Here is a 16532-nt window from a genome sequence, read left to right as displayed (position 1 = left end):
ACTTCGGAGAAAATAGACTTCTTTCTTCACAGCTGCATCTGAACAAGACCAAAAAAAAAAAAAAAAAAAAAAAAAAAAAACAGCAAAATGATTTGAATGACAGTTCAACTGCTACGAGATGCAGCCCTGCAGCTGAAAATATAGTTTGAATTTTTTGTGATTTTTACTTTTTAGTCACAATGAATTAAAGAAACAAGTAACGATCTTAAGCTACACAGGAGACTGAATATACTCAATAAAATTAGAAGCGAGCTTGAAGCATCCTCTTTGCCTGAGGCAACAGAAATGATGGATGATAGTCTGAGGAACAGTCTTTGCATTCTGGACTACTAAATAAGTAATCTCATTAATCTTCTTGCAGCTTTTACCTCTTACTTATGTTTTAGCTACATAAACCCTGAGAATTTTGGATGTTTTGACGTGAATCTTTGATACTGCATAACACCAGCTGGATGCAATGGGAGTAAGACTAATACAAAGGGACTGTGCAATGTTAGGTCTCATATTTCAACAAGCAGTTCTAATGTTTTTTAAGAGGGGGGGGAAATAAAATATTTAATTCAGAGAAAACCAAAACAATAGAAAATATTTTTGAGCTGGAATGTTTCCTGTTCTGTGCTGTGCTTTATAATTAAATTCTAAAGACAGAGAAATGAGAGGAAGCATTAGGTATGGCAGAATAAAGCAGGAAGCAGGTCAGTGCAAGTGATGGAGTTCAGCTCTTTACCACATTCTTTGGGACTGACACTGGGCAGGCTAAGATAACTGATACATCTATTGAGCACTGAATATGCTGAAATTTAATACTTCCAGAAATTAAGGGAGATTAATCTCAAAGACCATCAACAGGAAAAGATTAAGCTGAACCAGCAGCCAAAATTGTCATCAGCCCCAATGCACTCTTAATCCTGAAAGCCAACTACAGTTTTCCTGCATAAATGAGCTCACATGCCACAGATCTTCATGATAACTGATACTCTAAAGGACATAACAAATTTAACAGATGTAAGAGACTTTATCAGACAAGTTCAGGCCAAGATGTCAAATGGTTCCATTTAATTAGGAAGGAGAGAAAAGCCAACGACACCTTGAAGTACAGTAGAAGCCTCACTGTGCAGATATATTATTGAGAAAGTTTTTGGAGGCTGCAGCGATGGGTTGCACAGAAGCCCAGAGATTTTTACATTCAAGTCCCAAATGCCTACCTATACAGTAATCATAGCAGATGGATAATGTGCTGTTTGTTTTTTTTTTAATAAACATGTCAAACATTAAACATCCCGTTCACAGATGTACAATAACAAAATGTCTTTGCTGTGATCTGAAGTTATGCTGCCTCAAAAACCCTACAGTTTTTACTACAAAGAAACAATCCAACTGCTGCACACACCTTAGCCATGATTCACTTAGTACCTTACCTACCTAACTCTAGAAGAACAATTTCAACCCAATTATGCTGGCCAAGACTTTAGCTGTCAAGTATAAGGCATAGTATGAGTGATAAGAGCTATGAGACTCTGAGTAACCTCTGATTGAGGTTAATTTGCCTTCGAGTGCATGTTTTGCACATCTTCTGTTTGTGGTCTTTGGAGACCTTACAGAACTTTTAGCAGATCCCTTATGTTTCCAAACTACACTTATTCAGCCTCAAAAACTGTGTTGGAACTCAATGAGCTTCAACTGCATACTTCCCATCGATGCATTTAGACATTGCAAGCAGCACTCAGCATGAAAAAACAAGAGCTGAGGGCAATACCCTCAACAAATTAATACTGAGACAAATATTTAATCTTGAGTTAAGCAGATCAGATTTAATCCTTAAAGCGTTTTTATCTCAAAACTCAAGATTTCTTCTCATTCTGAGCTAACTCAGAGCAGATACTTCACATATGCAGTGAGCTAAAGACCTGGCCACTGAAAGAGCATAACCCCTTGCAAGCATGCATGCCTGATCCTCAGGCACCTGAGGTCCCTGACATAGTCCTCTCAAAACTGAATTTCTCATTCTCTTTCCACTTCTTAAAGAAGCTTTCAATTTTCTTCCTCTGTTTACACTAGAAAGCAATACATGGTTATGTAAAAAAATTCAACCAACTCCTTAAGGCTTCTGCTCCCCTTTTCACAGTACTGACAGCCAAGAGACAAGCTCCAAAGCCAGCCATTCCCAGCACATTTCATCAAAAGCACAGGTTTCCTTAGCAACATGCCCCAAAATATTGCGGAGTCCTTCACTCCACGTGTCCTTGGGACAGCAACTTGCAAGCATGGAAGTGCATGGGCCATCAGACACCTGGGGCCTTTCTACTTAACAGTAACATATGGGTTGGATTTTGGGGAGTATTTTCTAAATGCTGAATAATTGAGTTATTAGCTGAAGGTGCAATATCTAGTCTAAAGAAATGCAGCATGACATTTCAGGTTTCCAATGTTTTTCTGGTGAAAAGGCAATTGCAGCACACAAGTTATGGTCCCAGGCCCCAGAAATCTTACTGCATTAAGCAGCATTCAGAAAAGCAAAAGTAATTGAGACCACCTGTGTAACGAGCAAATGCAGTCACAATAAAAAATAAAAATAAATAAATAAATAAATAAATAAAAGAGGTCAAAGAAATGCTGGGCCACAGTAGGCTCTTTAAAATCAATAGAAAGCAACTCATTGAATTAAACAGGCACTTTTGCCTTAGTGATCTCTGTGATAAACTGATATTCCTGCCTTTTATGATGGTTGATACATGCCTGGGTTTGGGGTGAAATGTGCAATCTGTATGTATGCACATAATTAAATAGAATTTAATATCTTCTGCTGCCCATAATCCCAGGAAAAGCAACAATGCTATATAATTACAAAACTAAGTCTGACAGGTTGAAGAATAGATATTTATTTGCCCAAGAGGTAGAAATACCTGTTTGGAAACCATTTGAGTCATCACTGAATATCAGAACACAACAAAAAATGTGGATATGAATCCACTTGAACACTTCCTTTTTTTTTTCTCTTCAGACTGAGTTGTTGGGGTCAAGTGGTGACCAGTCTTATTTACCATAACGACTTACAGCTTCTCTGCAAGTGCAGATCAACTTTCTGCACTTAAATACATGACTGCTCTATTGAATCAGCTACAATGTCTCGTTTCAAGATAATAGAGCATTTTGGAGGACAGCGGAGCATATCAGATTTGGAAAATGCAAAAGTGTTGAGAAAAAAGAAGGATTTTCCTGTTCCGTCCTATTTCGCAGATCCTTTGGGTCCTGAAGCATCACATTTGAAGGGGGGCTGATGCTGATTTCCTACTGCAGGTGAACATCTGTGAGTAACCTACATCCACCAGCACTGAAAAGACCACAAGAAAAGACCACTGAAAAGACCACAAGAACAGGTCCACCCACAAATTTCTCCTTACATTAGTAATATGCTTTCGTAATAAAGTGACTCTTATTTCTGATAACTATTTCCAAAAGAAAAACAAAAAATAATTTCCAAAATAAAAATTAAAAAATTTTATCACCGAAAAGATGATAAATTATCAGGACAAATATGAGTTCTGGCAAAACAACACACTGATTAGATGGAGTAAGACACATTTGTAAATTCAAAAATTTTGTTGATTCTTAGTCTTTTGGTTTAGTTTCAACAGAAAAGTCATAGTAATGAATAGAATGAAGTCATAGGTGCCTTCATTCTTTATTGTCAGATCAGAACTCTTCCACAAGCTTGGCTTAGTGCTCCCTTTCTAGGTGTTGAAGAACACTTACTATTTTAGAGATAGTACATGTTTTGCTCCCAGATTTAAGAAACAACACCAGATAACTTTGTCAGTCCTAAAAGCAGTATATGACAGTGGAGGAAAGCTCTTGTATACAGTTGAGCTAGCTGCCACTCAAGAAGCAAGTCATAAATAATCTAGCTTTAGAGAACACCCACCAAAAGAAAAAGCACAGGACCGTTACAGAGGGGACTAAATAACCAATATCCCTAGCAGGGCTGTAAAAAATCATTTTCTTGCAGCACATCCATCCATGAATGACATTTGTTTTCCCTCCACACATGCCATACTTTAACCTATGGCAGTCTTTGACCAAGAATGCAAGTGAGAAACAGGCCTGATACTTTCTGAATGTGATCCACATCTTCAATAAACATCTACATATTTTTTCTTCCTTTTTTTTTTTTAAAAAAAAAAAAAAAACATCAACTAAAAGACTTTAATTCCTCCACAGAGTGGAGTGTGTGGGTAAGACAAAGTTAGCAAGTTAACTTGTACATTCACATGTAAATTGATCCTCCTCTGAATCTAAAGACGAGATTGATTTTGTGGGCGTAAGAAGTGCTGCTAACAGCTGAAATCTTCATCAGGCACCCAGTAATATTTGTATTTCTTCTAAGGTCTCATCTGCCAAATAGATTCTCAGTAGAGAATCTCAACTTTCTTTAGAAGGAGAAAGTATTTCTATACTCTGTGGAGGAGAAGGAAAGCTTGAAAATGCCCTCAGAGTAACTGAAAGATTCAGAACTCAGAAGGTAAATTAAAAGAACACACATTTAGGATTATATATAACAATTTTGAAAGCCAACTGCACAATTTTATCATATGGAGAGCAGATAACTGAGAGAAAGCAGACTCCGTACCATTTGAAGGAAGTGCTGTTCAGCTGTGCAAGACTTCTGCAAATATAAATGCCTTATCTGTTCCCTTTCTGATAGGAATATCTCCTTGCTCTTTCCCTGAGCTTCTGCAACACTACAGTTATAAATAAGTTAATTTATACACTGATCAAAACTTTTTGACCAGGAAAGGATTTTTCTCCTATTTGAAATCCCGTGTTCCTGAGTTAACAAGCAAATCTGGTGCACAGACAATATGTGGTTTCATCATAGCATCATCTTTGTCACAACAGCGTGGTATGGGTATAGCAAACTGTGATATTTTAGGGAAAAAATGGAGTCGAAACATTCTTAAATTAATATCCAAGTTTGGCTTAACCTTTTATAAAAGCAGAGGTTCTTTGCAATCTGTTTTTTTCTTTGTTTCAGATGACTCTAATCTCATCCTTACTCACTTTTCATGTGAATTATATACCCTACATACATCTACTGAAATTATTTTATCTAATTCTGCATAGAGCAATTCCACATAAAATCAGAAGTAAAAAGAGAAATGCTGGAAAGTATGGAAAGAGATAAAACTTCACTCTGTTAAAAGTAAGAGTAAAATGTCTCATGATTACAAAGAAAATTCTTCATCCCTCCTCAGTCTTCTAACCTCTATCGACACCACAGTGTAACCAATTAATGGTTTAGTTTCAAGCCAAGGACCAAACTGGATTGTTTTGTAGTTAGTATTGTCACGTGCTTAGCACTTTTCAAATACAAAGCAAGTTTTTTGTTCCAAAATTTTGTATTGACCAGTACTATCTTCATAGTCCCTCTCAACTAGATTTTTTCTTATGTTCTCTAGAAAATGCAATAGTGTCACACCAAATGAGCTAATTTCAAACCCATTAGGAAGAATGGGCTTCATTCTACTCTCATTACCGGCAAATCAAAGCTATTTTTTTCCACAGTGAGAGCCTAGGCTTTGTCCTATGATACTTTCTATCCCTCAAGAAAGAAAGACAAAATATTCCAGAGATCAGTGGATGTACTTCAGGTTAGATTAAGAAATATGTGCAAACGACCAGAAAATTTATCTCTGCTTTTGCTGCTGGAGAATAGCCCCTGGAGCTGAATTCTCATTGCAACCTGCAGATCCACGATGGTCCCATTGGAGTAGACTGAATTTCCAACTGAATGTGGGATGAGAAGTCCTTTTAAAGGTTGCTAATTTCCTGCTTTCTAAGCCCATCTGTTGGATCTCAGACAGCTCCTTTTTTTTGTTGTTGTTCTGTTTTTTGTTTGTTTGTTTTTGTTTTTTTCCTGTGCAGTTTTATCACAAATAGAACCTGAGAGCTAGAATTCTAATAAATCTCAAATAAATCTGGACTGTCTTGTGGTAGAAAATACTACATCTCAAGCCACAGTTTTTCAGATATCTACACAGCTCTTAATTCAGCAAATTTGTTACCTGGGGCTTCATCACCAAGCCATCAAGAAGAGTTGGGTGAGAAGCTTCTACATCATTCCCTAGGCTTTTGTGCAAACCCCAGTATTAACATACAGGACAAGGAAGTTGATAAAAGAGAAAAGTTCTGAGAAAAAACTGCAGCAGTCACTGCTTTTGTAGCAAATTGGAGCCAATGTGTTGGCAAGTAAGATTTAACAGGCTTGATTGTTCTTTATTAAACATGAAGTGAACTAAGTGTGGAATTATGGCAGAGCATGAGGAAAGTTGTCAAACTGAAGAGGATGAAAAGGAAAAACTGAAAGCCCAAAGCAATGAATGGGAAATAATGAGAGCAATATGAAGAATGATCTATAGAAAGCAGAAGGGAAGGAGAAGATGGGAAAAAGGACCGAAAAGGGGAGAGCAGGTCTAGTCACTGACCCAAAGCCAATTTCTTCAGAGCTGAAAGAGAACATTGCATTTATATATATATGCCCTTCAGAAAACAAAACAAGAGAGGTATCAAGCAAGGCAGAGAAATTCTGGGGAAGGATAATATAACACAGACTCTGAAATTAAAAATGGAAAACGAAATGGGAATAATTTTTCAATTTTAAAGTTCCAGCAAGCTAGTTAATTATTAGAAGGTCAAAATAATAAAAAAAAAAAATCAAAACCAAAGATTTATACAAATTAATGGAAGACAGACAAAGTGGGCACCATGTTGCTGCTGATGCCATTAACTCAGGTTATCCCTGAAGAAGAATTGTCAGGAATCAGTGGGCTATATCCATGGAAATAATGCTCTACATCTATCATAATGTTATATTCTCTAAACATTATATAATGCTTTATACAATATTGAGCATTTTATTTTCTACAATGTTATTGTATTAACAACCAATATGAAATCCACTGATAGCTTTTGCTTTTCTAGTAGCTAAAATGGAGCACAAAAGAGACTAGATTTTATTTCTTTGGATACATGTTCTCCTCCAACATTTTCAAAACATGAATCTGTGATTTTATATAGGCTATATATCTCCTTGCCAAACTGAAAGATACATAAATTTGCTATAAAACTTTTTACCTATATGCTCCTATTATAACCAGTTATTTCCATTCTGAATTTTAATAAAATAGCAAAATAACATGTCAAAACTTTGCAATGGTTTAATTTTGGAATAGTCTTACAACTCATACATCGAACACATAATAGACTTTATACAGAAGACTAATTCGTCCTTTCCTATTAGTTCCTAAACCTTCCCATCACGCTTGAAAATTCTGTGCCCTCGCAGTATAGCAAGATATACCTTCCTTCCCCTCATGCTTCCCCCATACCAAATGTCAACATTAATATTATGGAATTTCAAGTCCTGTGGAAATAATCTTGAAATATGTAAGTGTGAGCTTGGTTACTTGCACTGTATAGTGAATCTTTATTAAAGATTCTGCTCTATCTCCTTATCTGTAATTCTCATTGAAACTTCATCTGCTACTATCATACCTCTTGGCCGCGTAATGTTTTCACCACTGTTCTTTATCCTTTACTTCCCTATGCTTATTGAGTCATCAGCACCCAAATGCATTCATCTGGGAAAAACACAGAAGGGGTCAGTACAGCATTCCACTTTTGAGGTCATAAAAGTGGGGCCAGAACAAGACTAAAATAATGAATAACTCTTATGAGGGCACATTGTACTCTTTGTGCATTTTACAGAAGCAAAAAGCCCTACAGACTAGTAACCATAAATTTTGAAAGATACTGAATTTGAAATAAAATTCATTTCAGGCAGGAACAATTTATACCCATTAGACAGATCAGCCAGTTTGTGCCGAAAGCATTACTTTCAGAAGAGCTATGGGGAGTATTGGGTGACTTTCATCTTGTGGAAAATATTAGAATTTCTAACATTTTTCTTTTTGAGTGAGAATGACTAATTTTCTGTAGCAGAGATATTCTTTCTCAATCCCAGAACAAGAAATAATCATAAGTCAGTGTAAAATATACAGACATAGGCAACAATTATAATCAGCAAATGGGGATCCAAACAGACCAATTTTGCTCACTTACGCAGTTATGGTACAGTACAAATTGTTACTGAAGCACTAAGTTTTGCCAACCAACACTGGGTCATCTCTTTGCAAATTAGTGTGTGAGTTCTAGATGTGGCAGGCACAAATTATGCAAAAAAGCTTCCTATGATGAGAAAAGGATTTGATTACTGATGTTTAAATAAGGATCCCTGAGCTGTCTCTCTTCTGTAGGAATGGTGTTAAATATTTGGCAACAAGATGACATGTACTGCATAATTTAAACCTTTCAGTTTTACTGGGCACACAACATACATTTGCCTGCAATTCATTAGATCCCATGCACACCAACATTAAATATACATGCAGGATGAGCTATTGCTGCGTCCATCAATCTCTCCTCACCTTATTACTTACTTTACCTTTTCATTGTTGACTTGGCTTTTACTCCAGGTAGCATATCAACACTTCTGTTTTGTACATTTGTGAAGCAAGGGGCCTCAAATGCTCAGTATTTGATCTCCCTCTGCCTGTCTTCTGTGCTGTCACATCCTTTGAAGGCCCAGTTCACGACTCCCAAGTAAGCTTCCATCCCACCCTGCCTGGCTGTGACTTACCAGTTCTGCCTCGTCTAAGATTATTGAGAATCAGGAGGGAGCAAGAAGATGATAGGATGAAAAAGGAGATAGAGAAAACAGGAGCGTTCAGTATCTGTTTTAACAGAGTCATACAAAGTCACTGTGCAGTAACAGACAGCCTCTCTATGCCCCAGTCAGGAACAGGCATTTAAAACAGAAACAAACTTTGGCTTATTGAGTCATTCTAGGCCTTTAATGACACAATGATAAATATTACTTCTGATATGTGCTGGAAGCAGGTTGATATAACTATAGGTGTAGATTGCTTCCAAAATATAAACAAGTGTTACTACTATCTGCTTTTCACAATTGCGATAATTTGCTTAGATTCCAACAGCACTCCGAAAAAGGTAGCCACTAGGGTTAGGTAGCCACTACCTAATGATTTCAAACTGTCATCAAGAAAATTTATCATTTCTTTTTGGTCATGTCAAACTTCATAGATTCTTTAAACAAAGTTTTATATTAGATATGTCTGATCATCCTACTAATCTATTTTTTTACTGTAAAACTGAAAAGTTCAATAGCCAAGGTCTCCCTGGAAAATAGAACAAACTTTCCAGTTTGAGAATAAATGAGGAATGAACGTGTAGCTAATGTGATAGCTTGTCAAGCATAAAATACAAGAGAGGGGTAAAAACTTGAGGTATGGGAAAGCAAACAATAAAGTCTACTATCACCAGAGACATGTCAATGGAAGTTGATGTTTATGTCAGTTACTTTCTGTAGGACAGAGACCGTACAAGACAAAGTCCCACTGCAAATTTTGCATCACCACATTTGTCTATAGGGATGCCTTACAAATACTAACTACATACAAAATAAGGATTGATATTTGCTTTAAGATTAAATAACCATTTTGAAAAGATTCCTGTCAAAAAGAACACCTGTTACACTGAGAGATCATAGTCCTGTAATGTGGCAGCAAATGTCAGAGTACAGTCTCACACATTTCATTTTCCACTTCTGCATTCCTCAGTGGAGAAGAAAGACAGAAAATATAATTTATTTTGCAAGAATTAGAAACCAGATGGCAAAGATGAATAGGTCTATTTAATATATATATATATAAATAATCTCATTATTATTAGCAATATTGCCTCTACTGGAGTAATAAAGACAGAGGAGGAACTTGTGAAAAAAGTCACAGGAGGACACAAAAATTGAAGACAGATCACTACCGTAAAGATGCAAAGTAGTATTTCAGCCACCATGTTCAGATGCCTGAAATCTTTCCAGTTCAGGCCACTATTAAAACAGCAATGCTGTAACAGGATGGGATACAAGGACTCCTAGATAATTATAGCAGTGCCACAGAAACAAAATAGATAGATAAACACCTAACTGGGAGTTTGAGAATATCCCTTCTCTTTACCTTATCATTACCTTCAGAAAATATTACCTGAAGGTAGTTGAACTGGAAAATTTAGTTCAAAAAAGTCATCAGGATATGTACCAGTAAATTTTATTTGTGCATAGTTTCAGAAATGCTTGTTAAGACAGCATCAGAAAGAGATATAAGGGTTTATTTTATCCTTCCCCAGGAACTACTTTTGTGCAAGGGGAAGAAAGGCTCTTCAGTCCACCATGATGCTCAAAAGCCAAAACAGCTGGCTTCCCAAACATCTCTTTTGTACCAAGACTCAAAAAAATTCAAATGCACAAGAGCAATATAATGATTTTAAGCAACTAGAAACCACTGCTAAAGCTTTTATGTAATAAAGGTGACTTCTAGTAACTGTCCAGTTATAAATGAGTAAATCATAGAAACATATCTGAATCTGCACTGTTCAAAATGAATCACACTGTGTCTCTGCAGGCTGTGAATGTCTGTGTGCATGTGTGCGTGTGCACACTTGCAGGATGGGATTCAAATTGTCTGAATTACACTGGATTTGGACACTGGATACACTGGATAGGGATTCAGTGTAACTTTTGGTGGCGTGGCATACCTGAGACATCTGCACCCAGCCAACAGTTGCGATGCAAGGCACAGAGCAGATCTCCATCCTCCTGGATCAGCAGCAGAAGCTCCAATGGGATACAGTGCAGCACTAAAATAGGCACTAGATGCCTACCTCTAAGGAACTAAATAGCATGCAAATATCACTACACCTAGCACTGAGAAAAGTACCAGGGCAGTAAAAGTTCAAAGGATTATCATGCAGAAGATTTTAATACCACACCTGAACTACACAACCATATGTTGTCCTGCTGTAACTGAAGTATGCTTATACACCACTGAAGTGATGCAAAAATGAAATACTATGTTCCAGATAAGTGAATTCTGAGTTTATGTTGAACACAAAGTACACAGCAGTTTGCATTAAATGAGTCTTAACAGATTGGGTTTTCTTAGGATATACATATATTGAGTCAATTCGTAAACCACAGCTCAGAAACACATTTTCTTTTCAGATCCATTTGCTATTCTAAATTCATGCGGCTAATCATATTAGGCAATGGACACACTGATAGATGCTTTTGATTAATTTAATTAATACAACAAAGGAAGCAATAATATATAGCTATTATTGTATTTTTTATGGTGCATTGTTATTTCTCAGCAAGCAACTGAAAAAATAACAGATTGTAATCCAGGGTTATTGCACAAAGCCTTAAAAACTAAGACTTCACATAAGCACTTAAAAACATGTTGTATTTCGACTCAGAAGATTTAGGCTAAGATGAAGTGCTTATTATTTTTATTTTCTAGCTTTTTTTTTTTTTTTCCACTTACTTAGTATGCACTAAATGTCTAGATGTTCCATGGAGCTACAAACATTTTTGCAAATGCAACACATGTGTTACGATACCAAAGACTAAAGAACACTTCTTTGAAATAAATGTCCAATTCCTACTTTGGATCAGAGTGTAAGGGCTCAGCATGACCAAAAGAAGAACCCAAACTCCTCTGAAAAGCCCAAGCTAATATTATCTGGAAAGAGGACTTTTCAACCATCATGCCCCATTCAGAAATGGAATTAGAGCCTCAGCAAATGTGGATCAATTTTACAACATTCAGAACTATGGGATCTGAAGATCTGACCTAAAAAGTCCAAAACTATTGTATTTCTAAGCAGAAAATAATAATAATAATAATAATGTTATTTTCCTTAACATATAAAAAGTTGGAGGGACTGAACTCTATAAATCTAAGCTGCCAAATCTGAAAATTAATTATTAACAAGAGCTTAAAGTGTGGACTCCCCCTCATTACTAGTTTTTATTTAACCTGAAAAATGTCCATAATTATTTTTGATAATTGCTGGAGATGGGGGAAAGTCTTAAGACCTTTTTCCAAACAATAAAGTATAACTTGAATTCTGCATTCTGTGCTTACAGTCCCAACATCTGGCAACTCTGCAGTTGCAGAGAGGATGCTGATAATAGTAATAAGTTTTAAGAAGCTTCACAGAGTAAGTTGTTATGTCCAGACTTGCCTATTGCATGTAATAAGCACAGTTCTACAAAAATCAAGTCATTACTGGAACTCCAGGAGTCTGGAGAACTATGGCAGACTGCTAATTAATTTTGCCTCTGAAACTTTCAGTAATAATTGGATCAGCGATTGAAGTATGCATTGAAAAGCAAAATGTATCTCTGTGAAGCTGTTGGACCTAACAATTTTCTTAATATAATAATAGGAAGAGGTTTTATTTTGGGGAGGCAGGATAACTCATGTGTTCATGCCCTTTTTTAGTCAAAATACAAGCTATTTTTAACAATATTTTTTTTCCACTGCTGCCTAAGGAAAGGTTTTTACATCTGACAGCCTGTCTGAAGTGTATGAAAAGGTGATATCCATGATTATAAGAGCCATTCTTCTTGGTAAAACACACTACCTCTCCAAAAGATAAAATGAAGATAACAGAAAAGAAGAAAATAAGAAATCTGTGGAGAGAAGATGATGGGGAATTAATATATATATATATATATATATGATTAAAAGAGGTACCAGTAGTTGCCTTATATACAACACAGCATATGCAATTTTGGGGGCCTTCTTCAGAAGCAAACTGAAAAAAGTACCATCTATGCGTTGCCTATTACAAATGAGATTACATGCTTTATTTTCATCATGATAGCATTCACAGCTTTCAGTGAATTCAAGGTCTCATTGCCTAAATGTAATATGTATAATAAAAAGCATCTGCAGGCTGCCTTTTCCTTCCTCTCCCCTAGTCAGAAAGTGAAAAAAAATAGCTATGGATGAACACTGGCTCAGGGAGATGAAGAAGATTACACAGAGCAAGCTTGCAGTGAAATAAAAGCCTAGTTTTTTCCCAGATATACCCCTATTCACTCAGTTACATGAAAAGCCTACAAGACAAACAATTAATTGATTCCTTGGTCAGTTTGTAGTGGATCAAACCCTATATTGTTCACTCCCATGTGTAGATGTCCACCCCTGGTCTCCTCACACACACACCTCTCCTATTATTTCTGTAGCGTGCTTACCACCATCGCGATGGTCTGCTCCATGCAACGAGCACATTCACAGCTCCACACCACAGCATCCTGCAGACACTCAGCTGAGGTTTCAGCAGCAGGTAGGCTACAACTGGACAGCTCTCAAGGAGGGTTAACACCACCTGCCAAGAACAGGATAAATTTAGAAGTTCCAAGAAACCAGGAATATAGAGTAGTTTCAGTAACCCAACCACAGTGCAGAAGAGCCCTTATTTCATCTTATCTCTAATGCACATAGCTTAGCTCTGCTCTTTTTTTTACCATTGAGTCAGCAAAGCCTGATATGGACTTTGCTTTGGGGAGGTTCTCAAAGTAACCATAGCACAGGGCCTCAACATGCAGTCTTAGATATCAACACTTCTAATTGATGGGATTTGCTTCCTTAATAAACTTTGCTTTGAAATCTATGGCCAATATAATCTTAATTTGCTAGCAGACATCATGAGCAGTTAGCAGGAAAGCCTGGCTGTCATAAACTACTGGCGGCTCCTATATTACCCACCCACCACTTCACATGTGGGTAATGACCACACAAAAAAAGGAGGAAAAATTAGCCATCTCTTGTGACTCAGAAGCACAGGTCACATTGGAATGAGGTCTTCTGGCCTTCACCCCATGCCCCACTCACAGCCTCTAGGCCAGGACATCCACTACAAGCCCAAAGCAGCCTGCACTATACTTTTTAATATTTCAATAATGCAGAACTCAGACCTTTCAGGAAACTTCTCTCTGATCAGCACAGCAGTTCTGAGCACCAAAGTTTTGTTCATTTGCCATATGCAAAAATGCCTTTGGTCTCCAAGGGCAAGAGAAAAGGAAGATCAAAGTCAGGCCCCACTACATAATCCCAGAAGAGAATTTGTCATAGTCTCGTGTTCCATCTTTTACCTTGAAGCATAAAGCAAATGAGAAAGGAAAGAAAATTATGGCTTAATAGTGTACGCAATTAGCAATCAGAGGGAACTCATCCAATAAATTTTCCAGACATTGTATAACTTTTTGGAAGACACAGTTAACCCTCTGTACTACAGTCTGCTCATTTGAGACATAATATACAATTGCTTTTTGAAGCCATGATGACAATCCATCGTGACAGCCTTGTACCCAGAAGCAGAGTCTCCTTTGTTCTCATCCATGGCATCCCCACGCAGCTTTGAGACATCTTGCTGGCAGAAATATTTGGGGAATCGTGGGATCAGCACGCTTGATGCTCTCGATTCTTTCCCAGAACTTTACTCTGTGTTTTGGTTAGTAAAGAAAGTAAAGAGGGTTGTATTTACTCTTTGTATGTCTGAACTCCAGTCCAAGAAGAATGCTTGCTGCAGTACATGATCAATCACAATTATGGTGTCCACAGTCCAAGTTATGGTCTAAGCTTCAATGTCAGTAACGTATTGTTGACTTGCATTGTATTTTAGAAGAAAGAACGAACATTTAAAAGGATAGTTCCATGCTTGAATTTGAAGAGCCTAAATATTTTTGAGCACTTGTTATTCCTACTGGTCAATACTAGAAATCTTCAACATTTTCCACCATGAAATCTTTTTAAATTAAAAAAAAAAAAAAAAAAAAAAAAAAAAAGCAAAAAATTTAAAATAGTCATTTATGGGAAGGAAGGGAAAACTAGTCTAGAATTGCCAGAATGTCTTAAATCAACAGACCTTAGAAAGCTATTGAGTAAGGTAGGAAGGCATTCATTTTTTGCCTTTAAGATTTTCCATCACTTAAGCTTCTACTAGGTTTTTATTTACAAAGGCTGCTGGAAAGAGATGCCGAAATTGCATTCTGCATTTTAACTATGACTGTTTCTTTCCACTTAAGTAAAAAAAAAAAAAAAAAAAAAAAAAAAAAAACATTGGATTAAAATTACTAAAATTGTAGGTAAAAAGCACAGAATTCTTCCTACTAAAGGTCAGCCACAAAAGTGAAAAGATTTGAAAGCCAGTTGTTATAATGAATAGTGCAGTGTTGTCTCAGAGAGCTGATAGGAAGGAAAGGCTGAATTCAGGTTACTCATTTAAATAACAAAAGAAGAAAAGGTTGCAAGTATAACACCAAACATGCCAGTAATGGACTGGGGTTAATTAGACTGAGAGGAACAGCTTGGGCTCTCCATTGTGAGCTGATGAAGACCACAGGCAGTAAAGAGCATGGTAAAAGGAGATGGGCATGCCAGCAGGACAAGAAGGTCTTATATAATGTTTAGGCTGCTGGCAGTTTTAAAACAGCATAGTTCAGAAGAAAGAGAACTGGCTCTGGAAATTTTGAGGCCAGAAGATACTCTCTATTTTAAGACACAGCACTTTATTCCTTTAAAAGCAAGTGTTTTTTTTTGTTGTTTTTTTTTTTTTTTTGTGTGTGTGTGTGTGTGCATATCAGCCATTTTTGTTGTCCCTAATAGTAATAAAAAAGAATTTCCAAACTGATGCACTTTAAATACATTATAATAATAATATGATTAAATAATAGTAGTAAGAACAGATAAATGTGTATTTACCAACAAGATTTACATATTTAGGTAAAAGCATCATTTCTAATACTACAATTTCACATTGCATTCCCACGCACCAAGCTCCAGTCAGAAGAGTGAGCAACCTTTCAGTTATAACAGGCCAGCTGAAAGGTCACCCTTTCCCCTAAACTATGGCTAAATAGATTGCATCTCCTAGGTCTAGTATTACAGCCAGAGCAAAGTGTTTATGATCAATCCAATTAAAATGGTAATTTCAGGGTGGCTGGCAGCTCTCCTAAACTGTAAAGAGTTCTAGTTTACTTGAAGTCTCATGGCACAGGGTAATAATGCTGGAAACTTGCTGCTTTGCCACTGTGGTAATTTTCCACTATATTGCATTGGAACTATTGCCCAACTGTAACTCCAGATAACACCAAAAAAAAAAAAAAAAAAAAAGTTAAAATATTTCCGTATACCAATTTAATGTAATTATCACATCCCACTGAAAATACGTGAATAAGATCAAAAGATCATTGCAATACAGGCCAGTGATAGCGCTGTATTAATCACAAGGAGCTCTGACTCAAAGCTATGCTGCTTGCCAAAAAGTGTCTTGCTGGGTCAAACAAGATCACCCAGCCCCCAGAACAAATTGTTGGAGTTACATCATTATTTTTTGCTCTTGCAGATTTTGATATTGTAGCAGGCCCTGAAGCAAAGCTCTGCTTCTAGTTGCAATTATATAAAGCTCACAATTTTTACGATAAGTCCTCCTGAATGGTTTTGTGATAAAACATAAACATAAACCAGAAAGCAATTATTGAATTATTGCATAGATCTATTAATAGATATTTATCAAAAAAAAAAAAAAAAAAAAAAAAAAAAAAAAAA

General features: G+C 36.6%; 1 long non-coding RNA gene across 2 annotated transcripts in view; it reads right to left on the bottom strand.

Annotated features, from left to right (window-relative positions):
• LOC118171620 overlaps positions 1-16532 on the bottom strand; it is a 100022-nt gene that overhangs the window by 27610 nt on the left and 55880 nt on the right. Inside the window, exon 3 of one of the 2 annotated variants that reach the window (XR_004753281.1) lies at positions 11449-13311. The exons of the other annotated variant lie outside the window; for it this stretch is intronic. This is a non-coding gene — a long non-coding RNA (uncharacterized LOC118171620). Of the gene's footprint in view, positions 1-11448; positions 13312-16532 lie in introns of those variants that run through there. 2 annotated transcript variants of the gene reach the window in all.

The sequence above is a fragment of the Oxyura jamaicensis genome, chromosome 9 (genome assembly GCF_011077185.1).
Source record: "Oxyura jamaicensis isolate SHBP4307 breed ruddy duck chromosome 9, BPBGC_Ojam_1.0, whole genome shotgun sequence".
NCBI classification, from domain to species: Eukaryota; Metazoa; Chordata; class Aves; order Anseriformes; family Anatidae; genus Oxyura; species Oxyura jamaicensis.
Note: the sequence above shows the minus strand (reverse complement) of the source record. Positions and strands in the feature narration are given on the sequence as shown.